Here is a 26148-nt window from a genome sequence, read left to right as displayed (position 1 = left end):
AACAGGGATTTACACTTCCTCGGCCAGGACCTGGATCGCCCTCTCGTTCGCATCCACTCTTTCCTCTATCATGTTAATATCCCTCTTGATCTCCTGAAGGCCCTCTGCTAAATCCTCTCTGAGAGCATCCATTTGCTTTTGGTCAGCTGTTGTGATCTTCTCGACTATGTCCTCCAAAAGGTGCTTCAGCGTTGTTTGTGTAACCGGTTGTTCGATGTCCTCCTGTTCCGCCGGAGGATCCACCGCAGACCACTCACTGGGGCGTGCTCCCTGGAGATTCTTTGTCCTTGGCCCATATTTTGGCCAGTGCTCCCTCCTGTGCTCTCCTTGGCGGTCTGTGGGGGGGGCTGGGTGTCCTTGGACTTATTCTTGGACATGTCGCCGAAGTCTTGGGGCCCTACGGCAAGAGGATCACCCACTGTGGTCCCTCCGGATAGAAAATCTTCTGATTAGGCAATATTGTGGAGTGCCATTGTTGCTGTTCCGCTGGGCCCCCCAGCGCACGAAGCACCCGGGCGAGATGACAGGCAGTCGGTCACAGGGCCTCCCAGGCCCACGCTTGTCCTCTGTGGGGTCTGCTGATATTGCGTTGCCCGGTAGATGCTGCAGGCGACTCTGGTCCCACAGCAGCTGGAATCGTTGTTGTAGGTAGGTTCCAGGGTGCAGCCCCCCCCCCCTCGCAGGCCATGCCAACCTCCACCCCGGCCACCGCAGGTCCGGATTGCGGGATCCCACAGGCGGCCGGGCACCCTCAGGCACCGGGAAGAGCCGAGGCGGGAGGCTCTCAGGGGCCGGCGGCACATGTGGAATATCGGAGCAGAGGGCTGCTCAGGGGTCCAGATGATAGCTGCGGCCGCACCTCCAGGCCAGGTCCAGGCACCATGCACTCACTGGGAAGGGCCACCCAATGGGCTGCTGGTCTGCCCGCACTAAGTCTCCCCCGCCTTGGCGGGTAGTTGGAATGTCTGCTTTGTGGCCCTGCCACCGACCGAGGGCCAATGCACCCCGCTCTGATCGCCTGGGGAGGGCTAGTGATCAGTCAAGATGCTTGCAGGGCCTGGGGAGTCTGGAGCTCGGTGGTCGCGATGCCTAATGGCTCGCGGTCATCTTGGAAGTCTTTAAGCATCTTTTTAATGTATATGGCTATTGCTATATATAAGATACCCAATGGTATGGGATTGGCATAGATGTTGAGGGGTGTTAGTAAGCGGTCATTAAGGTTCGAATCAAGTTATTTAGGATGATTTCTTGGCACAGTCATGTGATTAGATGGTATAATCATGACTGCACAACTCTAATCTTTAAGTCATAAAATATTGAATTTAACGTTGTTGCTGTTACTAAAATGAGTGGATGAGACAAACCCCCACGATGATCAAAAGTTTTCAATCCTGCTCACAATCTTATGTTTATCATACATTTCCATATATGTACAAAGAAAATCAAATTCAACAACCTGTTTTGGTGCGAATGAATCAATTCACAGAAATACTCCCAGTTCCCAGGAATACTCCCAGATTGTATTCCTCGTTCATCTCATTGGTGCTAAACTGTTCAGTTCGTCCACCCAGAAGATCTCCCTTTGGTCCATATGTTTAGTCTGGTTGCCTCCCCTTTGGGATTTTTTGACCATTTCCAGCAATAATTCAATCCACTTTGGACAAAGCTTTGGAACATGATTGGATTTCATATAAAACACAAAAATATCTGACAAATGAACACCCTATAACATCAGTTTTCTATGGATTACCTAAAATTCATAAAACTTTAAAGGCACCACTGTTAAGACCTAAAGTTGAGGGAACAGAAAGCATTTTTAATCCACTGGCAATCTATGTGGATAAAGACTTACAACCGTTAGTACAAGCGACATCTACGTACTTAAAGGATACTACAGATTTTTTGAACAACCTAAAAACATTAACAAATATTCAAACCAATGATTTTCTTGTATCATTTGACGTACAGAGACCTCCAGTCATGATTATACCATCTAATCACATGACTGTCCCAAGAAAGTATCCTAAATAACTTGATTCGAACCTTAATGAACGCTTATTAACACCCCTCAACATCTATGCCTATCCCATACCATTGGTTATCTTATATATAGCAATACGCATATACATTAAAAGATGCTTAAAAAGATTTGCTTAGGACAAGCAAATTGATTTAAATTTTCAAAAACTCCAAATTGAAATCCATAAAACATTGGATAGATCATTCAGGAATATTTAAGATTGAGAAGAATTAACTAACAGACTTGCGGACAAAACCGCAAACGTTAAACTACAGAATGACGTCATCACATATTACGTGATGATGCGTATAAACAAAAAACAGCCAATTTGTTGGTACCACGCGAATCCAGTTTGTTTTGAAGATAAGTAGCGTGCACTAAACTCAAACAGGTAAGACAAGGAAAAAGACCATGAATTTTACCATATTTTGGGTAATTATTGATCTGGTTCTAAAAAGCTTATACCTGACATCCTATAGATCAAATCACTAAGGGGAACTACGGATGAATATTAAGATGGTGAAATTAGGGATGTTGTCCACCCCCTACTTCAATTGAGAGATTTAAGATCTTACTTAAAAGAACTGCAGAATTGCATACAACATATTCTTTGGGAGAAATTAGACACTTATAAGATACATATTCATACAATTCTTGACGAACCCCATTTTATTGCCAAATGAACAGGCATTCGTATCTTGAGGAAGAACTCCTTAGTATACTCTCCAGTGGTCATCTACAAATTATAAAGGTAAGAATTTAACCCTAACCTTAGACAATCTTATATTATACCTCAGGGAGAGGATTCTTAACCTCCTTGATGGGGATTTTAAGACATTATTTTATGTGTACAGATGGAGACTCTCTGTAAGAGTAACTAACAGAAAGTGTTGATGACATATAATTAAGTGAGGAACACTCACGAATCAACGGAATTGATAAAGGAAAGAACTCCTTGATTATTGATTAAAGTAAAATGCACTTGCCTCTAATAAAAACTCCACTGTGTGGGTGAATTAAGAGGGGGTAGAGAAGTATTGATTGCCCTTAACTATGGGTCAGAGAGGTTTTAACACCCTTTTTGGGTACTTTTTTTAGGGATAACCAACTAACTCCTGTGGCGATTGTAACAGATGATTCATAACAGTGGAATAGACATATGGATGAAACATATACAGGTGATTATATATAAAGTACATAATCAATGACAGAATACTAAAAGAAATATCAGTGTGAAATATTACTAAAACATCAATAATTGATTATTTGTTGTAGATATCAGGAAATTGAGTAGATAACTCCCGAAGAAGGGGGGGCAAGGACCCCGAAACCTATAGAGAAAATATTTAAGGATTGATTTTTTTCATCTCTACAAACACTCCTCTATGGAACCAAATACATAGGGGAATGGGTAGTACTCCTTGAAACATAAATTGTCTACCAAGATCACAAATTGTAATACAGTTGAAAAAGTTGAAAAATGTGTTATAATACTTTTGCTTGCGTTATAAACTCCATGTTGATAATAATTGGGAAAATCTTGTTATGAATAACATATAAGGTACTTCCCATAATTCATTTTTGTCTCTATAATCATACATAAAACTTTTTATGAAAAAAAATGTAAGTATGAAAAGTGTTAATTTGAAGTGAATACATGAATATTTGAAATTTTGGTTGTGATTACAACACAAATCGGGTGTGCAGGGGACGGGAGAGTCCCACAGGTGTGTGGACTCATGTTGTTTTCGTCATTTGTACATACAACCCAGTGTCAGGGTTGACTTTCTCCTCGACACCCCATTACTTGTCTTGAAAACATTAAAATATATTACTGAAAAGGTGTGCTCTAGGCTTCAAACAAGATTTAGGCTTCATACATTTCCCCTACTCTAACTTTACCCCATTCCTCTGTCTGCCTACATCAAAAGGACTCCAGTAATCAACACCCTGGTCTCAGGCAGCCATTGTACAGACATGGCGGTCTTTGAAGCACCAGTAAGTCATAGAGCATCTGTCATGACCCTTGCCCCTGGCCCTCACTGGCAAGTCAGCCCTCCGGTTAGGGCCAGGTCAAAGGCCTTAAAACCTCATCTAAGACTCTCTTGGAGTCAGTTCTGGCACCTTTGGCGCCAGGCTCTTGACCATCATGAAGACCAACATTAGAATGGGACTATTTACTTGGGACTATTTAACTTGGGGGTGTTCAGCCAACATGGAGGCACACACATAGCTCAGTTACAAGGAACTGAGCTATGTGGTCTAGTCTTTTGGGCGTGGCAGGCCTGGGACTACTTTATCTGGACTACTTTACCTGAGACTATTTAAACCACACCCAAACAGCAGAACATGCTTTGCGTTATTCTGCTGTGGGCAGCGTAACGCTCACTGTGTCCAGTTCTTCGATGCCAGCTTACTTGAAATCAAGGACCTGCAGAGAGAGAAAGAACACTACGAAACTTACCTGGAACAGTATCCTGTCTTCAATCCATCGCCGACTTCAGTTCCACTCACCTGAAGGTACGAACTCCATCATCCGGCACCGCATACGTCCTGGAATACCATAACCTGGAAAGAGGAGAAAGAAAGACAGCATTAGTAAGCGTTTACTCCCGTTTCCTTCTGCTTGAAGAAAGCCACACAATTCTTACCTGGGTAGTCATCTCCTTGTCAGTATCATTGCTGGAACATTACGGCGCTCGGCGAGGAACATCGCAACCTGTAAGGAGAGAAAAGACACAGGTTAGCAATATAAAAGGCGAAATAGCGCCACGCATCGCGCATTACTCACCGGACAGCATCGCGCATACCGTGCTTTCGCCTACCGGCCCATGCTCATCTTCAAACTGCATGACAACTCCAAAATACCTTTCCATACCTAAAAGGAAATAAGCAAGACATTATTATTCAAACTATGAGGAACATAAGAACTGCATATAAAGACTGTAAAGCAGCAAACCTACAGAGTCGCAGCAGGCCTGGATTTCCACAGAGGGGGGCTTGCACCAGTGAAGTAACTTGGTTGCTGCTCGTCCCCCACATCTACGCGTCCCTGCCACGAGGAGCAGGACAGAGAATCCACCTTCTACAACATTAAGGTGAGGGAAGGGCCCAAGGGGGAGAAAGGAGTTGAGGCCAAGGCAGGTGGGAAAACATAAAGACAATCTGGTATTGAATCCAGCTCTCCTACATTGCAGACCCATCTTTAACCAGAGGCCTTATCAAGGGACCGGGAGAGGGTACGAGAGTGCAAATCATCCAACCAGGGCTGGGTGGCGTCCCCGTGGATAGCAGGTGAGCGTAACACATCTCCCAGGGAGTGTCCCAGTTCCTTGAAGGAGGGGACAACTTTTCACAGGAGGATCAAAGATTTGGCTTCCTGGGTGGGACCCAATATGGCTGTTGTGGGTACACCCATCCCAGCCGGCTTTAATACACGTCAGACCCGATAATGAATGAGTCACTGCCCACCAAGTTGACAATAAAATGACATCAACGGCTTGTGGCTCTATAATTGTGTACTCTTCGAAGCCACCATGTACAAGCCAGACATGGCTTATATTTAGTATTTAACAACTGTCAATGGCTTTCGGAGGTACACAATTATGACAGTTTGAACCAGAGGTGCATACAGTTAACAAGCCACCTGTCTGAGGGAACTTTGGGTTTGAGCAGCTGTGCTCAGGAATGCACATGTGCCCTTTGAACGAGCCCTGATGTCACTGCAGGGCAGCTGCTGCGGATATCAGGAGACGATCACAGCAAGGTACGTGTGTGCATCATGCTTTTTGGCATTGAGCATTATGTCACCTGGGGTTGATTAGTAGATTCCACTTTAAGAAACGGAATTACCTGCATAATTTTATAAATTAATAATAATAGCTAAGGCTCTCGCTAGCTACATTCTCTTACAGTCCCTAATATCCCCCTGCTTCCTTTAACCCCTATCCCTCCCTCAACCTACCCTTTCACTCTGGTTGTCTACAAATCTCTCCTTTTTTCCGAGAGAGAGAGAGGGAGAGGTGTGTGTGTGTGTGTGTGTGTGTGTGTGTGTGTCACATTTTAGATCCTGATGTTATCATTTTTTTTAACCACATATCATACAGTAGTTTCTGAATACATTTCCAATAATTCAATTCAATGACAATCCAGATAGTTAAAGAGATGTTTCTTTATGTTTGTTGGTTTCAGGAAAATGCTGAAAATAATGCTTGAAATTACTTTGAAAACCAGAGAATTCCTAACCAATCCTTTTTTGATAATCCTGGTCTTTTATGCCTTGCCCAAGATTTATAAGCATGCCACGAAACCACTATTTAGACCAAATGTAGCTAGAACAGAAAATCTCTTTGACTCTCTATCCATCTATATAGACAAAGTTTTACAACCTCTTGCTCAGTCCACCGACACCTACTGTCAAGGATGGCTCTCTATTAAGAGTGGCACAGGACACCCAGGAAGGATTGGGTGGTTGTGCCAAAGTAAGAGGACAGAATAGTTCACACACAGCAGAAAGAAAGGAGAGCGAAGAGTAGACAAGTGTAGAAAAGGGAAAGGTACAGGATAGATTCCCTCTTGGGGTGTATGCAGTTATAGGAAAAGAGCATCCCACGAATCTTAGGAAAACTCTAACCTTCTGCACAGTTTGCTATAACAGAAGCCCACGATGTTTGCTCATGGCTTGGAACAACAGCTATGGGTGTCTGTAATGTAGAAACTTGACAAGGGAAGGGCAGAGGTTGCCTGACGGAAACCAACAGACAAGCTCTGTACAAGGGGTCTACAAACAGTACAAGAGAAGACACTAACCGATAAATCCAGGGAAAAGGAAGTCGAATAGCAAACTAGCAGAAGGAAATAAATGGGAAAGCCGTATAGTAGGATTGGATAGGAAGAAAGTACTGAGGGTTGAAAACAAGGAAGAGAGCAAGGGAGCAGCAGTCAGGGAAACAGAGGAACTGTAATATCTGAAAGTAAATAATGAATGTATACTGATTGGATAGGAGAGAACGGTAGGGTACAAGGTAGAAACTCTGAAAAGCAGGGAAAACAAGGGGCGAGCCCAAAAGGAGCAGGGCTGTAAGGAAAGAAGCCCCGAGGAATAAGGCTTAGGGCAGCGGAGTGAAACAGGCTGCACGGCAAGGAGCCCAGAAGGGCCGGGCAGCAAGGAGTGAGCCCTAATGGAGCAGGACTGTAAGGAAGGAAGTCCAGAGGGAATGGCGGAAGGAAGCAGCGGAGCGTGATCGGCTGCTTGTCTAGAGCTTGGAAGGCAATGGCGGAAGGTAGCAGCGGAGCATGATCGGCTGCTTGGCTGGAAGGCTATGGCGGAAGGTAGCAGCGGAGTGTGATCGGATCGGCTGCTTGGCTGGAAGGCTGGAAGGCAAGGACGGAAGGTAGCAGCAGAGCGTGATCAGATCGGCTGCTTGGCTGGAAGGCAAGGACGGAAGGTAGCAGCGGAGCGTGATCGGCTCGGCTGCTTGGCTGGAAGGCTGGAAGACAAGGACGGAAGGTAGCAGCGGAGCGTGATCAGCTGCAAGGCTGGATCCTGGAAGGCAATGGCGGAAGATAGCAGCGGACCGTGATCGACTGCAAGGCTGGATCCTGGAAGGCAATGGCGGAAGGTAGCAGCGGACCATGATCGGCTGCAAGGCTGGATCCTGGAAGGCAATGGCGGAAGGTAGCAGCGGACTGTGATCGGCTGCAAGGCTGGATCCTGGAAGGCAATGACGGAAGGTAGCAGCAGAGCGTGATCGGCTGCTATGCAGAGGAAACGCATACAAGGATACGAAGCTCGAAGCAAAAAGGAGCAGGAAGGACTCTTAATGCAAGAGCCTGAGCCCCTGCAGGCAGCAGCTTTTATACTGCCCAGCCCAGCACAGAGGCAGGCTCATTGGTTGCACCTGGCTAAGCACACCTGCAGACAATCGGCCACCTCCCTCTCTGTTCCTGAGCTGGTGGAAGCAGAGCAAACCCCTAAGGCTTCTGGGGATTGTAGTTCCGAAGATGACGAATAGGAAGGGCCAGGAATAGATGGTTGTAGTCAAGTGCATTGTGGTAAGTGTAGTTTCGCAAATGGGAAATAAAGTCCAAGAAGTGCATATCAGTTGATCCAAGAGTTTTCCACAGACAAATGAATACCAATTTGTCCATTTTGATCGCCAATGTATGCGCCCATGGCGCAGGCATGACACCTACCTGTAGGGGAGGCATGGTATCACAAGTATGACACTGACACAAAATATACCATTTGTAAAACCTTCATTAAAGTTTCATTGGGGTTGGAGAAACTCCTAATTTGCTCTATAGCTAGGATGGGAATAGTCTCGACCATCAAGTCCTAAACAAAACAGTCCTAGTTGTGTCCGTCAGATAAAATGGCCTATACTAACAAAAACCGTATGCCTGCCCTACAATTAGTACAAAAAGTGTGAAAAGGAAGTATGTATATAAAAGGAAAATCAGTGTTTGACAAAGAATACATTGGCTGGATTAGCTCTCCTCCCCACATGTAAACAGCACGGAAGAAGGCAGTCTCTACAGGCAGGGTGACACACACTGGTTCGGGTTTTAACATTGGAATCGTTGGAGCGTGGATTGAGGACCGCCACGTTAAAGGCTCTGGTTACAGTCTTTTCCCAAATAATGAAATAAAAGGTTCACATCGGTCCCCCTCTGCCGGGCTCCGACCTTCACAGTTCAACAATCACTTGCCGGGGCTCCCTTCCCAAGCCTTTTTACAGATCGGGTCTCCTTCAATCAGGCTCAGACTGCTTTGCAAATATCGAAGACTTAAGACTGTGTGGGGCTTCCTCTTCAGACCACTGCAGGACCACTTCAACTCTGAGTTTACTATTCAACTTTTTCTCTGACCTTCCCTCGGGGTTAACTTCATTCACTTTCGCTTTTAAAGTTCATTCACTTTTATCGCTTCAAACAATGTACCTTTCACAGAGACTTTGGAATGGGCTACTCCACTTCTCCGGACCCCTCCGTTACTTAGTATCACTGATTCTGCAGCCGTCTTCATCTTAAAGTTGATTCACAGGTCTGCCTTTCCTTATGTCTAATACAACACATGCATGCAGCCTTCACTTGAAATATATTGTTGCAAACTTCAATCTTTCTTAGCACACCAGTCTCTTAGATCGCTTGTCAACTCACCGGCTGTTTGCGGTTCTTTCTTTTCCAATTTCCAATTTGCAAGTCAAGGTTAGTACCCAACTCTGCTGTTCACCCGGGAGGGTCGCTGGTGTCCTAGGAACACAATGCAGCCTTCTGTTGTGGGATCTGGCCTTAACTTGTCTTTCACAGCCTTGTGGAGGCAACAACCTCCTGTAGGGAATTCTTGGGGTATTCGACATGCTGCTCTCACCCCTTGGCCCGTTGCTCTGCTCCACTAGGCTTGCCTTCGCCCGTGAAGTTCTGCTCGTACTTGTGTTCCACCTTGCTCAGAGTATGTCTTTAGGCTCCACCTTTTATCCGTGTGAGGAGAGCTAATTGGAATCAGGGGTATGTATTTGCAGTCAAGTGCTTGACCCGATTAGCGGGACATTACGATGTGCAAGAGTTAGCTTTGTTACTCTCCGTCGCCCTCTTCCTCGGCCTAGTGTTTATGCAGAAAGGGGGGTGGGTGGAGTTGGGTCTTCCCCAACATCCCTTTTAAATCGAAATAGATGCTTAGTAATGTTATAAAAAAGGCTATCCATTCTTTTATTGGGGACAATAGTAAATTTTCATTATCACTGGACATATCAGGTATTTTTCATAATCTGTCTAAATGCCATAATAATTAGAAAAAAGGTACAAATCATAATACAGAATAATATCACAATTAGTATTCCATGGAAACGCATACATTTTTTTGATGGCAATGCTCCTCTTAGATTCTGAGACCTCTCCATTTTATGTTCATTTTAATGTGCAACTCTATCATTTTTTATAGATCACACTTTTATCAGAAACTGCAACATAATTGCTATTATGACCCTAAAAAAAATGATTGTTCTTAGGATTGCTGAGAAATGTCACTATATTTACGTATCTTCTTCTTAAAGCTGGGTAAGACTGTATGTAATAGGTAGGAAAAAACAACATATCAGAGTGTGTATTGTTTCTACAATAGGTATCATGAAATATAAACTGTGCTTCTTTTCTTCTTGCTCCGATTCTTTTTTTCCCATTGTTCCTTTAGCCTGTCTAAAAAAGTTCCAGAATAACTGCAAGTCTATTCACTCCTTATCAAATTCGGAAAATATTGCTCCTTTGTCTTTTGTGCTCTTCATTTTCCTTATTCTTGCTAATCAAATGGTACCAATATTCCTTGCTTCATTAAAGCGGAAATAGTTTCTAAAATACCTTCATCCGCTTCTCTGGACATAGGGTATTGCTTTGCTTGTGGCAAACGAGCTCCTAGTTTAAGCTTGATTTTGACAGCTTCTACTCCTTTTATCTTTTAATAGACCCACATCACATGCACTTGTGATCCATAAAATATGTGGTACCTTCTGTGAGAAACTGGAGGGTGTTCTCCCATATAGACCCCGAGAATCCCCTATTCAGGTGTCTAGGGAAGGGCCTTTGCTTTCGGATCCCAATCATGGGGGGTGGACGAGCGAGGGAGGATCCCCTGGGTAGGAGACCCTGGGGTTGCACTCATGGGAAGACCCCAGATGAGACTCGCTATCCAAACGGGCCAGTAGGCGAAAAGGTTGAAGTCCCTGAGGCCTTCATGGGCTATTTGCATTCAGGGCCCATTCCCCCCAATGGGTTCATCGAGAAAGGGGAAGTCCAAACCCCTAGAATACCTAGGGAGGCGAACACCAACATTTAGGGATTACTATTACTACAACACCTCGAATAATAGCAATAGGAACATGCCAAACCTTTCTTTTGTTAAGTCCTGATGAAGCCCCACATCAAGTAGCAAGACCGAATATTCCCCTTTTTTACATTTTACCCTAAACCTCTCTCCCTCGACTTGCAGGAGATTTTTCCAATTTCACTCCTTCTCCCCCTCCCCATTTCCAACAAACACTGGGAAGAAGTAGAGGCGACTGAGAGCACTGAGGATTGCCTCTGGGGAACACCTTAAGGAACAGAGGGAAGACGGTTTCCAACCACCACTAGGTTGTCCCACTAATAGGGTCAGACAGGGCTAGGCAACTACTCCCACCTGACTCCAATTGACTTTCCCACCAAGTATAAAAGGTGGAGCCACAAGCCAAACTTTGAGCGAGCTGGGGATGCTGGAGGGAAGGTGGAAGCTAGGAGGAAGAAGCGGCAGCTGGGAGAAGAACGGAGTGTCTGGAAGAGGACGGAGTGCCAAGACACTGACCTTGTATTTAAAGGGGAGGGAGGGCTGCAGTGTGGCGAGGGAGCCGTGTGTCCAAGGAGGCAGAACAGGGTCAGCTGCAGTTTGCTGGCAGTGCCCAAGCAGGTGCTTGTTTCCTGGGTGAGTTACAGAATGCCATATGGCTGAGGGGCAGGTGGTGAGATCATGACCTCAGTCTGATCCCATTGAAGGACCTGCCAGCACTGTGCTACTCTGGGTTAGAAGGAGACACCCAGTGATGTGTGGGTGGCTGAAGCGGGATAACCTCTTTTGACAAGAAGAGCATCACAAAGGGAAACTCCCAAAATCGCTCTAGCGGAAAAGATGCTGCTGCAAGAAGCTTGCAAAGTGGGAGCAAAACGAAACTGATGCATTTTGTGACTTGTAGTTTGAAAATTTAAAACAAGAAGAAGCCAAAGAAACATTAAAAGTGTGTGCAGGCGAGAGCGGGGTAAGCAAGTTGAACGGCAAAGCAGAGGAACAGTTGAGCGGGAGATGTTAACTACGCAACGTAGAGCGGGAAGTCGAGACGCTGACAGGCTGAAGCAGTAAGTTTGTGGCGAGGGAGCTGTGTCTCCAAGGAGCTGGAGAGGTTAGATGAAGGGTGCCAAGCGGCATGCTGGACCCTTCCTTCCGAAGACCAGAGAAGTGCTTGTTACAACGCTGAGGCTGCGAGATTGCCTTTGAGCACCTGAGGGGCAGGTGTGCAAGACTCTGACCTCAACAAAGCTGAAATCGAAGAGCATGCTAAAGTATTCACAGTCGGTGAGTTCTGAGAAGGAGAGAACCTGGTATGTTATACGTGTGATTGTGAGGAGTTGGTGTCGCACGTGAGGCTATTCGTCGGAGTAAAGACGTTGGAAGTAAAAAGGCTTGATTGTGTTAACCGGCGAAGGTGTCGTGAGATAAGGCACGTTGTGGAAAATATGAAAATGAGATATTTAGTAAGAACATTTCAGGAATAATGCACAGAGGAAAGAATATGTGCAGCAATCCTGAAAGGCTAAAAGTAATACTCAAAATGTGTTTGCTGTTTTGATCGAGTGGCCGTGGGCCCTTCTTAGTGAACTTTTACTTTAATAGGAAACGAACATTGAAAAAGAAGACCCTTTTGTCAGAGTGGACGCGCAGAGGAGTGAGAATACTGTGTGGTTTTGAAGGTCTCTGTCAAGGCAATACTTAAAGAACCCTGCTGTGATAGTGATCACTCATGGGGGTGAAAATACTATGCGGTTTCGAAACTTTCGGACAGGTGAACATTGTGAAGTATAAAAGTTGGGGAAGGGAAGTCTCCCCAAGCTCTACCAGGAGGAGCTGGTTTTGAACATTGTGTATGTAAAGTACCAAAGGTTGGTGAAGGGTGTTCTCCCCAAGCTCTACGAGGTGGAGCTGTGCATCTGGAAAAGTGTTTTGGCTATCTGAAACGGTTTGAAGTCAGGCAAGGGCAGCTTGAGCAAGTAATTGAAAAGGAACTTTCAAATGAAGTGTGTGCTTGAAAGGTGCAAACCTGGGGTAGGGAATCTCAGGAGAATCCCTTAAGGAAGAACAGTGAAATATATTGAACATATCACATAGGGAAGGGAAGCCTATGAGACTTAAGATATATACTGCCATTATAGAGTTAGGGCCAGATAGGAAGTCTCCAACCTCAGTTAGGTTTAATAAAGGTTTTCAAAACGTGTGCCTTTGTGTCTGTGTCTTCACTTTCTCGAAATCTTCCTGAAAAAAGGACTGTTTCTTTTCTACCAGTACCATTCCCTGCAGTATTTGTTTATTTTATACTTTAATCCAGTAAGTGAGAGTTATAAAACATACTAACTCATCATCTGTGTGCTCATGTCAAATCTGTCAACCTGTATAATTCACTGAGGCTACCACTGTTCTCCATCCTCCTCCCTCATCATCTGTCTCATAAAGAACCATCATTTCTTCTCTGACCACTACTCCTTTTAACTCCAAGGGGATAATGTGCCCTTCCTCATCATCCACAGAGATTTCTGGTCTAAACAAAAACTCATCACGTATTTTTAAAGTTTACCGATCAGTTTGGGTAACCACAATAATAAAACAGTCACTCCATACAAAAATACTTGCGGGTCTAAAGGAACTTCTCATCATGTCTTCTGGCCTTTAAAGGCTAATATAAACTCTTTCACATTTATATAATGTTTCCCTCGAATAGAACACACTATTCTTTCGTCATGCCCTAATATATTAACTGGCGTCTGCCTAGAGTACAATAATGGCATTGTCATATTATGCTCTCCTATAGAGATTGGTAATTCATCTGTAAAAAGAACTTAACTCATCGCCCCAGAGAATCCCTGTGCATTCATGGCAATGCCTGACATTGGGTACACATTGGGTACACAATTGGGTACTCTCGGACACAAAAACAAGCCGCTCGAGTGTCTACAAGAAATGAAAATGTCTTTCCTCCTATCATCACCTTCACCCTTTGTTCCCCTTGGGGGTCCGGTGTCACAGATTGTACTGAACACATCAGGTTGCTCTGTGGGTTGTCCTATTGTGGATATAAATTCATCCTTGTACCTGTGAAAGGATTCCCTCCTACCGCACTTTGGGTGTGGGTGATTGCTGTGCTACTGTAGCCATATTCCATTGTGGTACCATGGCCTGTTGTGTCATGATGCCTACCTCCAAGGAGCCAGGTCCGACCCAGCAACCCCAGAGGCAGGCATCATTTCCCCCAGGGGAGTGCCAGCGGGCCCAAGCTGGGGCCCTTTGGACTCAGTCCTGGCGCCTTAGGCGCCAGGCTCATGTTGGACCTCTGTCCTGGCGCCTTAGGCGCCAGGCTCATAAAGCTCGACATGTGTTCAAGTGTTTTAATGTGCACTTACCTGATGCAGACCATGCTGCCACATCCAGGCCCTCTTGAGGCCTGAATAGGAACTACTTTACCTGTGGGACTACTTTCCACCCGGGTGTGGTCGGGGAAGGATACATACCTGATCGGAGGAAGGATACACACTTGGAACCTCTTCCAAAGCTATTTAAACCACACCCGATCAGCAACTCACGCTTCGCGTTGTTCTGCTCCTCGCAGCTGGACGCTCACCGTGTCAGCTCCTGCATCTGGACTTCAGCCACGCCTGTCAGCATCCTGGGTCACCTGCAAAGGGAGACAAGAGACCTACCAGCTAATCTGCACCACGGAGACATCACCGACGATCCTGAAAGGGAAGACATCATTTTTAAAAGCATTTCGTTACGATCGCTGCAGCGCTGCATTTCACTCACCTTTCCTGGGTTCCTCCATCTTCAGCAGCGATCATCCGGATACACAGCCACTTCCCAGAGCCTAGAGAAAAAGACAAGAATAAGAGGTGAGAGAAGGAAGGGAGTAGGAAAAGCTCAGTTTCCTTCTAAGACTTACCTGTTGGGTCATTCCCATTTCATTTCGGGTCTTGCTGCTTCCAAGCAGGACCCCGGCCCCTATGGGGAAAAAAGACAAAGACATTAGATGAGCGAATGCAAAAACATTACCTGAGCGCTCATCTAGGACTTACCAGATCTTTACTGGAACTGCACGTTTCACTTCGGGTCGGCGCCATATCTCCGGCATTCCGAACCCCGGCCCCTATGGGGAAAAGACATCAACATCAGCGCTTTGTTGCAAGAAGTCTCCAAAGGAATCTTCATTCATCACCTGAAAAAAGACAATGAACATTATTATTTAAAGCTTGAACTTTTGAACTTGCAACAGAACTTGTACAGCGCCTTACCAGTATAATCAAGCTTACCTGAACTCCCATCCAACCTCAATCCAGTGAAGTAACTGGGTTCAACGCGCCCCTGCGTCAGAAGCAGGATGGAGAGCTCGTCCTTTCAGACCCTACGGTGAGACTTCACGGGGAATCGTGGAAGGGTATCGTGGAGGGTTGGAAGAGAGTGGGAGGCTTGAGCATAACTCAGTCAGTAGGTAATACTCCCTTTTCACGCACAGGGGAATATTCCTGCGAGCCGGAGAAGCCAGAGTAGAGGGCCCTTCCTGTCCATCTTCAGAGTCCTGCGCTTCACCATTGAAGAAGCATCAGCACTTGAAGCCAGACCTGCGCCTCCGTGGGAATCAGGTGAGCGTTACAGAACGCGAAGCCTACCCACAATTTCCCACCTGGGCGCTATGGAGACTTCCGAGACTGACCAGCTGGCCCAGCTTTTGGGGGAATTATGGGCAGAGGTGCACTCAGCCCGCCAGGAGACTAACGCTCTCAAAAGAGAACTGTTCTTATCTAAGGAAAGAACTGATGACCTAGCCAAAAGGTTATTACAGGCCCAGGCAGGGCACACTCCTTTACCTAATTCCGGAGACATTTCCACATCAATGGGTTTGAGTAACCCGGTACAAATTAATCTACCTGGACACATGCCTTTGGCCCCGCCTGAACGTTTTGAGGAGGATCCCAAGAAATATGACGTCTTTATGAACCAATGTCGTTTACACTTTCTATGCAGACCCGGAGCCTTCCCTAACGACCAGACCAAGGTAGCCTTTATACTATCTTACCTCAATGGCAGTGCTGCCGATTGGTCTATTCCATTGGTAAATCAGGATGATCCCATTCTCCAGAATTTTCAGGGCTTCCAGGCCAGCATGGAAAGATTGTTCGCGCGACACTCTCAAGGACAGGCCCTTGATAACAAACCGCTATCCTTACGACAAGTTAATCAGGATCTTCTGTCCTACATAGCCACCTTTAACAGACTGGTTGTGGAAACTGGATGGCCAGAAAGCAAAAAGATCACATTGTTTCATCGAGGCCTGCGCGGAGAGCTTAAGGATGTTCTAGCTCAGATAGTAAACCCACCCCAGGTCTGCGCAGACTACATTGACTTGGTGGTTCAACTTGATCACAGACTTCAAAATAGAAAAGCAGATCGGTTCAAGTATGAAAACCGAGCACCGATCAAAACCCACGCTACCTCCAAGAGTACCGACGTATCTGAACCTATGCAAATCGGTGGTGTTAAAGGATCTTTAACGCAGAAAGAACGAGAGAGAAGGCGGCAAATGCAACTTTGTCTGTATTGCGGGACTTCCGGTCACTTTCTTCGAAATTGTCCAGTTAAACCACTTAAGAAGGTGGTTGGAGCTACTGATAATGAATTAGAGACACCTGATTCGGGAAACGACCTAGCCCGGCAAGCGTAGGGGTCCGCTTGCCGAGCTTGAAAACTAACTCTTGACCTCGCATTTCGTCATGCCAATGGTGCTCGTGGACCCAAAACAGCCTCAGCAGTTGCATGCTATAAAAGCATACATCGACAGTGGAGCTATTGGAAATTACAGACCGTGAATTGGCTTCCAGGATTAAGCTTCCTCTCCGCCCGAAAGTAACCCAAGATGTCATTACTACAGTAAATGGAACCGAAATAGCCTCAGGGCCTGTAACGCATTCCACTGTTGAAGTGACACTGGTGGGTCAGGATGGACATCGGGAAGCAATCGTGTTTGATGTGATCAAGGCCCCACAATTTCAAGTAATTCTTGGAATTCCTTGGTTAGAAACACATAATCCCAGAATTGACTGGCGAGCAAAGAAGATAAGTTTTCCTGATTGTGAACCAACTTGTTATCCAAGAAATCCAGCTATGGGTCTAGCCACAGCAACTTCCACCCTGTACAGCTACCGTCAGAATACCAAGAATTCCAAGAGGTTTTTCAGAAAGAACAGGCTAACACGTTACCTCCCCATCGGTTTTATGATTGCCAGATCGATCTGGTACCCAATGCTCAACTACCTTGTAGTAGGATTTATGCTCTTACGGAACCTGAGAACCTGCATTTGCGTCAGTATTTAGATCAGTACCTAGCCAATGGTTTTATTCGCCCGTCCAAGTCTCCTGTCTCTTCAGCTCTGTTCTTCGTGCCAAAAAAAGAAGGCGACCTTAGAACGTGTATAGACTATCGCGCCCTAAATCAAATAACGATTAAGAATCGTTATCCTCTGCCCTTGATCCCTGAGCTTATCGACCAGGTGAAAGACGCTTGTGTGTACACCAAGTTAGATCTCCGAGGAGCTTATCACCTGGTGCGCATAAAAGAAGGCGACGAATGGAAGACTGGATTCCGCACCAAATTTGGGCTCTTCGAATATCAGGTGATGCCCTTCGGTTTGTGCAATGCACCTGCCGCCTTTCAGTACTTTATGAATGATGTTCTTCGGGAACTTATCGATGTCTGCGTCATTGTTTACATTGACGACATCCTGGTGTACTCTTCTTCAGAATCTGATCACAGAAAACATGTTAGGGCAGTTCTTGAGAAACTGCGCCAGCACAGACTATTTGCAAAACTCGAAAAATGCGTTTTTCATACCACAGAAGTTGAGTTTCTCTGATTCATCCTGACACCTCAAGGAGTCCGAATGGACTCGCGAAAGGTGGACGCCATCCTCAAATGGCCATCTCCAAGCTCGGTGAAGGGAGTTCAGAGCATGCTCGGCTTTGCCAATTTCTATCGAAGATTCATCCCGGAATTTTCCCGAACAGTCCAACCCATCACCGCTCTCCTAAAGAAAAACAAACGCTTCGAATGGACTCTTGAGGCCGAACAAGCCTTCCAGGACCTGAAAACCAAATTCACTTCTGCACCTGTATTGAAGCACCCGCACCCAGATCTCCCGTACATAGTGGAAACTGATGCTTCCAGTTCGGCCATGGGAGCTGTCCTGTCGCAAAGAGCCCCAAAAACTAACCAACTACACGCAGTGGCCTTTTGGTCCACAAACTTTTCTCCTCCTGAAATCAACTACGCAATTACCGATAAAGAGTTACTGGCCATCAAATCTGCTTTCAAGGCTTGGCGTCACTACCTTCTCGGGGCAAGACACACCATCACCGTAATTACGGACCACAGAAACTTACAGTATTTAAAGACGGCCAAAGCTCGATCTTCACGACAACTCCGATGGGCTCTATTCTTTGCAGAATTTGATTTTGTAATTACCTATCGCCCTGGCTGCAAGAATGGAAAAGCAGACGCCTTATCCCGGATTGGCATGGAAGAACCTAATTCGAGCTTAGAACCTGTGCCCTTCATACCTGAGCAAAGAATCTTAGGCTTAACTTCATTGCAATCTATTGAGGATATCCAAATGCAAGTAAAACAACTTCTAGACTCTTCAACCTTACTGGAATGGAGTCGAAAGGGTCCTCATTACACCGTTAAGGATGACTTACCCTACTTCCAGGAGCGGTTGTTCCTGCCAAGTAAAGAATTGCAAGAACTTGTTATTGCCCATCATCATGAATCTTTAATGGAAGGACACCCTGGTATCGCTAAAACGGAGGAAAAAATCAAACGCCACTTCTGGTGGCCTTCTTGGAGAAAAGACATAAAGTCTTTTGTACTGTCTTGTGGAATTTGCGCCCAAAACAAGGCTCAAAAGAAAAGGCCAGCCGGCCTACTTCAACCCTTGGATATTCCACCGGCACCATGGCACACCCTGTCAATGGACTTTATAACGGATCTGCCTCCTTGTGCTGGTTACAACACAATCCTTGTAATTGTGGACCTATTCTCCAAAATGGCCCACTTTATCCCTTTAAAGGGTTTGCCTTCAGCTTCCACCTTGGCCAAGGAATTCCTGGAGAATATAGTTCGCATACATGGTTTCCCTTCCATTTTAATCTCGGATCGTGGAAGTCAATTTATCTCACATTTTTGGAAGAAGTGTTGCCAACTAGCACAAATAGATGTGTGGTTATCCACCAGCCACCACCCCCAGACCGACGGACAAACCGAGAGAACCAATCAGACTCTCGAGCAATATCTTCGGTGCATGTTACACCAATCCGAGTTAAATTGGAAAGACATCCTTTGGATCGCAGAATATGCATACAACAATTCAGTGCATTCTGGAACCGGACAAACCCCCTTTTATACTTTGTATGGTCACCATCCTCGGACCTCTGATCTAGATCCACCTCTGACCCTGGAAATGCCCGCAGTAAATCATCTGCATTCCACAATAACCCGAGCCTTCAAAGAAGCTGCAACTCATTTACAGCAACCCAAGAAAAAGTATAAAGAAAACGCTGATTTGCACCAAAGTAAAACTCCTCCTTACCAAGTAGGAGACCAGGTATGGCTAGCAACTAAACATTTACCCCTCAAGGGCCCGCGAACCTTCAATCCCAGATTCATAGGACCTTATCCCATCAAAGTTATAATCAACCCAGTGGCCTTTAAACTGGATCTACCGTCCAACATGCGTATTCATCCAGTTTTTCATGCATCACTTTTGAAGCCAATACAACCAGGAACCTGATTGTCCAAGCCTCCAGATCCAGTTCAAATTGAAGGGGAATTAGAATTCGAAGTTAAAGACATTTTAGACTCCAAGGTGGTAAAGTCGAAACTCTTCTATCTTGTTGACTGGAAGGGATATGGGCCTCAGGAGAGATCGTGGGAGCCTAGTAACCATGTCCACGCACCTCGATTAGTACAAAGGTTTCACCGGAGATTTCCGAACAAGCCCAAACCCCCGGAGGGAAGAACCTTGGGAGGGGCCTTGAGGGGGGGTACTGTCATGATGCCTACCTCCAAGGAGCCAGGTCCGACCCAGCAACCCCAGAGGCAGGCTTCATTTCCCCCAGGGGAGTGCCAGCGGGCCCAAGCTGGGGCCCTTTGGACTCAGTCCTGGCGCCTTAGGCGCCAGGCTCATGTTGAAACTCTGTCCTGGCGCCTTAGGCGCCAGGCTCATAAAGCTCGACATGTGTTCAAGTGTTTTAATGTGCACTTACCTGATGCAGACCATGCTGCCACATCCAGGCCCTCTTGAGGCCTGAATAGGAACTATTTTACCTATGGGACTACTTTCCACCCGGGTGTGGTCGGGGAAGGATACATACCTGATCGGAGGAAGGATACACATTTGGAACTTCTTCCAAAGCTATTTAAACCACACCCGATCAGCAACTCACGCTTCGCGTTGTTCTGCTCCTCGCAGCTGGACGCTCACCGTGTCAGCTCCTGCATCTGGACTTCATCCACACCTGTCAGCATCCTGGGTCACCTGCAAAGGGAGACAAGAGACCTACCAGCTAACCTGCACCACGGAGACATCACCGACGATCCTGAAAGGGAAGACATCATTTTTAAAAGCATTTCGTTACGATCGCTGCAGCGCTGCATTTCACTCACCTTTCCTGGGTTCCTCCATCTTCAGCAGCGATCATCCGGATACACAGCCACTTCCCAGAGCCTAGAGAAAAAGACAAGAATAAGAGGTGAGAGAAGGAAGGGAATAGGAAAAGCTCAGTTTCCTTCTAAGACTTACCTGTTGGGTCATTCCCATTTCATTTCGGGTCTTGCTGCTTCCAAGCAGGACCCCGGCCCCTATGGGGAAAAAAGACAAAGACATTAGATGAGCGAATGCAAAAACATTACCTGAGCGCACATCTAGGACTTACCAGATCTTTACTGGAACTGCACGTTTCACTTCGGGTCGGCGCCATATCTCCGGCATTCCGAACCCCGACCCCTATGGGGAAAAGACATCAACATCAGCGCTTTGTTGCAAGAAGTCTCCAAAGGAATCTTCATTCATCACCTGAAAAAAGACAATGAACATTATTATTTAAAGCTTGAACTTTTGAACTTGCAACAGAACTTTTACAGCGCCTTACCAGTATAATCAAGCTTACCTGAACTCCCATCCAACCTCAATCCAGTGAAGTAACTGGGTTCAACGCGCCCCTGCGTCAGAAGCAGGATGGAGAGCTCGTCCTTTCAGACCCTACGGTGAGACTTCACGGGGAATCGTGGAAGGGTATCGTGGAGGGTTGGAAGAGAGTGGGAGGCTTGAGCATAACTCAGTCAGTAGGTAATACTCCCTTTTCACGCACAGGGGAATATTCCTGCGAGCCGGAGAAGCCAGAGTAGAGGGCCCTTCCTGTCCATCTTCAGAGTCCTGCGCTTCACCATTGAAGAAGCATCAGCACTTGAAGCCAGACCTGCGCCTCTGTGGGAATCAGGTGAGCGTTACAGTTGTGTCTACACTTGCTGGGTTTGTGTTTGTTGTATAGGTACTTGTGATTGCATTTGTAATGGCAATTGCTGTGTTTGCTGTGCATATATCTGAGTCTGCATGTGATCTTGGGCATAATGCTCCTGCGGTTCTGTATTATATTACGGAACATAGCCAATCCCTCCTCTTGGAGCTTGCCAGTTTTGCTGCATGCCTCGTCTGCTTCTACATGTTCTGGCTATGTGTCCTATTTTCCTGCAATTCAAGCTTTGTTGCAGCTGTCTGCCATTAAATCCTCCTCTTACATGAGGGTTCTGAAATCTACCTCGTCCTCCTTATCTAGACCGACAGCTTTTTCTGCCCTAACTTTGCCTCCTCCTGCTTCCAACTCTCGGCTTTCTTCTTATTGTTCTCCTGCAATAATTGACAGTGATGCACAATCGTCCATTGTATTTCTGGCTATGGCTTTGCTTCCATTCCCACCTGTTTCTTCATTTGCCGTTGCACTGGCTCAGGCAGTCCCTGACACAAAATGTGGTAAAATAATGCTACCACTTTATCCCACGGTTCACGCGTCTCAAGACGGCATCTCTATTGAATATCTTGAATAAAAGCAACATGGTCTTCATCCTCCCCCATTTTCCTAGTCATAATCGCACCCATATCTGATGTATCGTTATATTGTACTCCAAATGCTGTCAGCTCTCTCCCCTAAAATAGCTAACAAGCCTTTCATGTCACCTATAGCTAACATCATGATTGATATCTTCCTCTCTAATTCATAGATCCCTTTTCCCGCATCAGAAGTTAAACTCAGTAAGTTACATTTTAAATTGTCTTTATCCTTTTGTGGCCATGGTAAATATTGTGGTCGTCCTCCCCCTTTCTCTAATAATGGAAATTGTGAAAGTCCTGGTCCATAATCACACCTGCCTACACTAGCCCAGCCCGTTTGTTTTCGTCCTGGCAGTACCCTCAATCTGCTTACTTAAGGCAGGGATAAATCCCATGCACTGCGTGATCATGCTTGTGATCGGTCCGTGTATAGTGTTGATTCTGGTGTTCTCGCTTTGGGGGTCCTCTAGATTTGACCATTTCATCCCCTTTTCTACATTCAATTCTGACATCATTATGCCCCAGCTTGTATAACTGTTATCCTTTTCCACATCATCAAGATCTTATCTGCTTGAAGACCGCATTAGATGCTTGTTTGTTATGACGTCATCTGACCTACCTCCTGTTTCCCTTGATAGAAATCCTTCTATATTCTCTTGGGTTTTATACCCTTCTTTATCCCACATTTGCCTAAATCCCCAATTATTTCCCCTACGTTTTCTGTGTCTCGCTCATCAGCCTTTGTTGATATTCCTGGTATTCCTTGCAGCTCCTTGCAGGGCTTTTGTGACCCTCTCCCTCAAATCATTCAATGGGCACTATGCTTCTATGACATAGATACCCTATCCCGTCATCTTTTAATCCCCTACTTCTGTTAATTTCTTCCTCTCTTTTCCTCATCTACCTCAATTCATCTTTCTCTCGCCTTCTTTGCAACCTACATACTTTCTTCATTCTTTGTGCTTCTGTCTCCTCTCGATTCTTCTCTTCTAAGTCTCACCTTCTCATTCCTTGCTTCATATCGTCTTTGTTCTTACCTTGGATTGCTTTCTTTCTTTCTCTTCTTTATATGATCTCTTCTTCTTTCTCTTTCTTTTCCTGCTCTTCTCTTTCTCGAACCCATCAATGTCTTTATCATACAGCTTAAGTAGTATTTGTCCTCCCATCCATTCATTCTGTACTATTGTTACTCCCTTAGCTTTATCCTTTATTTTGTTCTGTGTCTTTGCCTCTTCTTCTTTCTCCAACTATCTTACCTGTCCTTTCTATCATCACGCCATTTACTTTCATCGCATATCGATGTATATTTGCGTTCTCTGCTTCTGCTCTCTTCTGCATTATCCTCACTGTTATAAGCGGGGGGCTCATATGTCGGATTAAGGCACCACGCCGCTACTTTTAATTCCCTTCCCCTCTGTATCTTTACTCTTGTTTTCAGGAGGAGAAAGTGGAGCTGAAGCCGTTACATCCTCCCTCTTTGTGCTGATTTAAGAATCCACTCCTTCTCGGCTGGATCTTCTTTCTCACTCTGATATGTCTTCCATAACTCTAAAACAGCAAACCTTTTTTGGAACTTCTTTCCCTTATATGTGACATGCAAATATGGCATGTGTCGCAGTACTGTTTTTGACAACAATCCCTCTTGAGACCACGCCATAGTTGTTTTATTAGTTGTGCCTTGAACCCATTCCAAATGATATCTTTATCTTGGCTGAATATATTGGCAATGTCCTACATACATGTTAAAGAGGAGTGTCCCCCGTGATGACAAGTCAAATTCGACTGTCAATACTTAGCAGATCTTTTATTCTTCCATTTACTTTATCAAATATACCACACTGATCAATTTGAGCAGGCACCATCAATCGCCGCTTTTTATCAAAAAATCCAAATATTTTAACCAGTCTTTTTAAATCTATGCACCAATATTCTTTTTGTTTCTTCATTTAGACTTTCTATCAGTGTTTTGTATGTCGTTGTTTCTCATTGATATTTTAAGACTCTCTTCTTCATGTATTTCCTTTGATTTTTATCCTCCTAATTGATGTCAATCTCTTAATTAAAAAATATAAATTAAAAAATATAAAAAACACCTTAATTTTTTACTATCCTTTTATATCTACTAATCTAAATACAACATTTTATACTGACAGATGTATAGCCCTATACACAGGTGTGCTTTAATTTTCTGCGTACACCTTCCTTTACTATCTTTAGTAAATGTATCTCGTCTCATCTTTTACTACCATCTGATTGGCCTTGCCTCAGGAATCCTTAACACCCCTATTTAGAGTCTTTTTAGCACCTACCCTTCTGCACCTCTTGGAACCAGGAATCAAGGTATCTACTGCTTCTCTTTATAATCCCCCATAAATCCTGTTACTTGTATACATATTATTTACAACACAGTTCCTCCCCCTATTTTTGCCATCTTCGATGTTCTACTTACATCCGTGGCTCAGCTCGAGTCCCTCGGCATTGACTCTCCCTCAACCCCTGTGCGGGGACCGGACAGGAATTTCATCAAAGGGGACTTTTCAAACGTATCTTCTTACACGTTTGTTTGCGCGCCATTCTCCACAGGAAGCTCTGCGGTCATCTGGCTAATGGCGGGAGTAGTCGAGCATCCAGAGGTCTGGATATGGGGCTAGGTCGATTTAGACCTGAACCATTCCCACCATTACCAAATGTGCTCAAGCACCTTGGAGTGTCTCTTGAGCTAGATGGAATTACCAACAAAGACTATGGCAAAATGCTACTTTATTCTCAGTTAGCAAAGAAGGGCAAACTGGCAAACATCGGACTGATGTTAGCACGCACACACATACAAACTTGATTATACAGAGGTTATATACCTCAATATACGCCATCAGTGATATCATTCTACGTGGCAAACCATTAAACATATAGAGGGGAGGGATTGGTTAAGGGAACATATGTACCTATGGGATACATAGAGATTAGTGCATCATTGGCTGTCCCTTATCTGTATAGCATGCCTCGAACTAACTCTAAATATGTATAATACTGATTATAGCGGACAAAATGGCCATGGATTGGTATATGCAACATTGTATGGTAGACCACCCCATAGAACCTCTAATTGGTTGGTATTCTCACCCAACCTTGCACTTTCAACTCGTTAGCAGCACGTAGGCAAAAACGAAACCCAGGAATTTGAGTCATGCCAGACTACTCCCCACTTTCCAAATTAATCCATCATCTCGCGTCAGTCCGGCCATAAGCCAAAGTTTCCCGTCTGTAGTTGACCTTGTAGCCTGCTCTCTGTTCTGGACATTTGAGGGAGTGCAAGCACATCACTATCTTCATCCGAGGCTTAATGAATAGCCCTTGTTTTTAGACTTCTGAATCGCGTGTGTGGAGACCATACATTTTTCCATTTCGACCTTCCATTTACTGCTATTTGATTTAATTATACTGGGTGCTATTGCTCCTCTTGGCCCCTGGAGACTTGCTTACTCATCTTGTATTGACTTCATATACTTAATTGTCCAATACTGGGCACTTGCAGATGTTCTCTTTTTCTTTAATCTAAGGGAAATATGTCTTGCACATTGCTTATCCGCCTGCTCCCCTTGTGTTTTACACTTATTTCTTGAAATCGCATCCTTGACCCAGGCCAACATAGACATCTCTTTCTTTTGCACACAAGCCTGTCCTCTAGCGTCTCCTGGTTCTGCAACCTGGGTCTGTCTCTGAGGTAGCTGAAGCTTAACACAAGCCGTCATCAATCTTCCTATTATGCCTGTCCTAGCCACGTTATGTTTTCCCTTATAGCAAGTTTCTATATATATCATCTACCTTGCATTAATACTTATTTACGCTTATTGATCAGAAAGTAAGATCATCTTCTTTGTATATATGATTACTTTATCTTTAAGTACCTGTTTCTCTTGTTGCTTCAGTTACATCGTCACTTTTAAGTATTTGCATATAATTTCAGCATAGGTTTGTATATCTTCTTCAAGACATCACTCTGCTTTTGTCAGGTTTCACTTAACGCTCTATGAGGTCCATTGGTGCGTGTTGGAATCCTTCTATGCGGCCTCCATCTACCATTTCAGTTTGAGGATACATTTGGTATGGCTGCCGCAGTGCTTATCATCTCTCAAACACTCAATGCGGTACAGGGTCAGTACAGACCATTCATTGCTTTTCATCTACTG

At 45.1% G+C, this 26148-nt stretch overlaps 1 protein-coding gene across 2 annotated transcripts in view; it reads left to right on the top strand.

The window, feature by feature from the left end:
- LOC138530300 (guanylate-binding protein 1-like) overlaps positions 1 to 26148 on the top strand; it is a 478878-nt gene that overhangs the window by 16667 nt on the left and 436063 nt on the right. The window contains exon 2 of one of the 2 annotated variants that reach the window (XM_069640899.1): positions 3119 to 3198. The exons of the other annotated variant lie outside the window; for it this stretch is intronic. The gene's annotated coding sequence lies outside the window, so the exon portion shown is untranslated. The remainder of the gene's footprint in view (positions 1 to 3118; positions 3199 to 26148) is intronic. 2 annotated transcript variants of the gene reach the window in all.

This window comes from Ambystoma mexicanum, chromosome 1q (genome assembly GCF_040938575.1).
Source record: "Ambystoma mexicanum isolate Mex_15411 chromosome 1q, UKY_AmexF1_1, whole genome shotgun sequence".
Classification (NCBI taxonomy): Eukaryota; Metazoa; Chordata; class Amphibia; order Caudata; family Ambystomatidae; genus Ambystoma; species Ambystoma mexicanum.
Note: the sequence above shows the minus strand (reverse complement) of the source record. Positions and strands in the feature narration are given on the sequence as shown.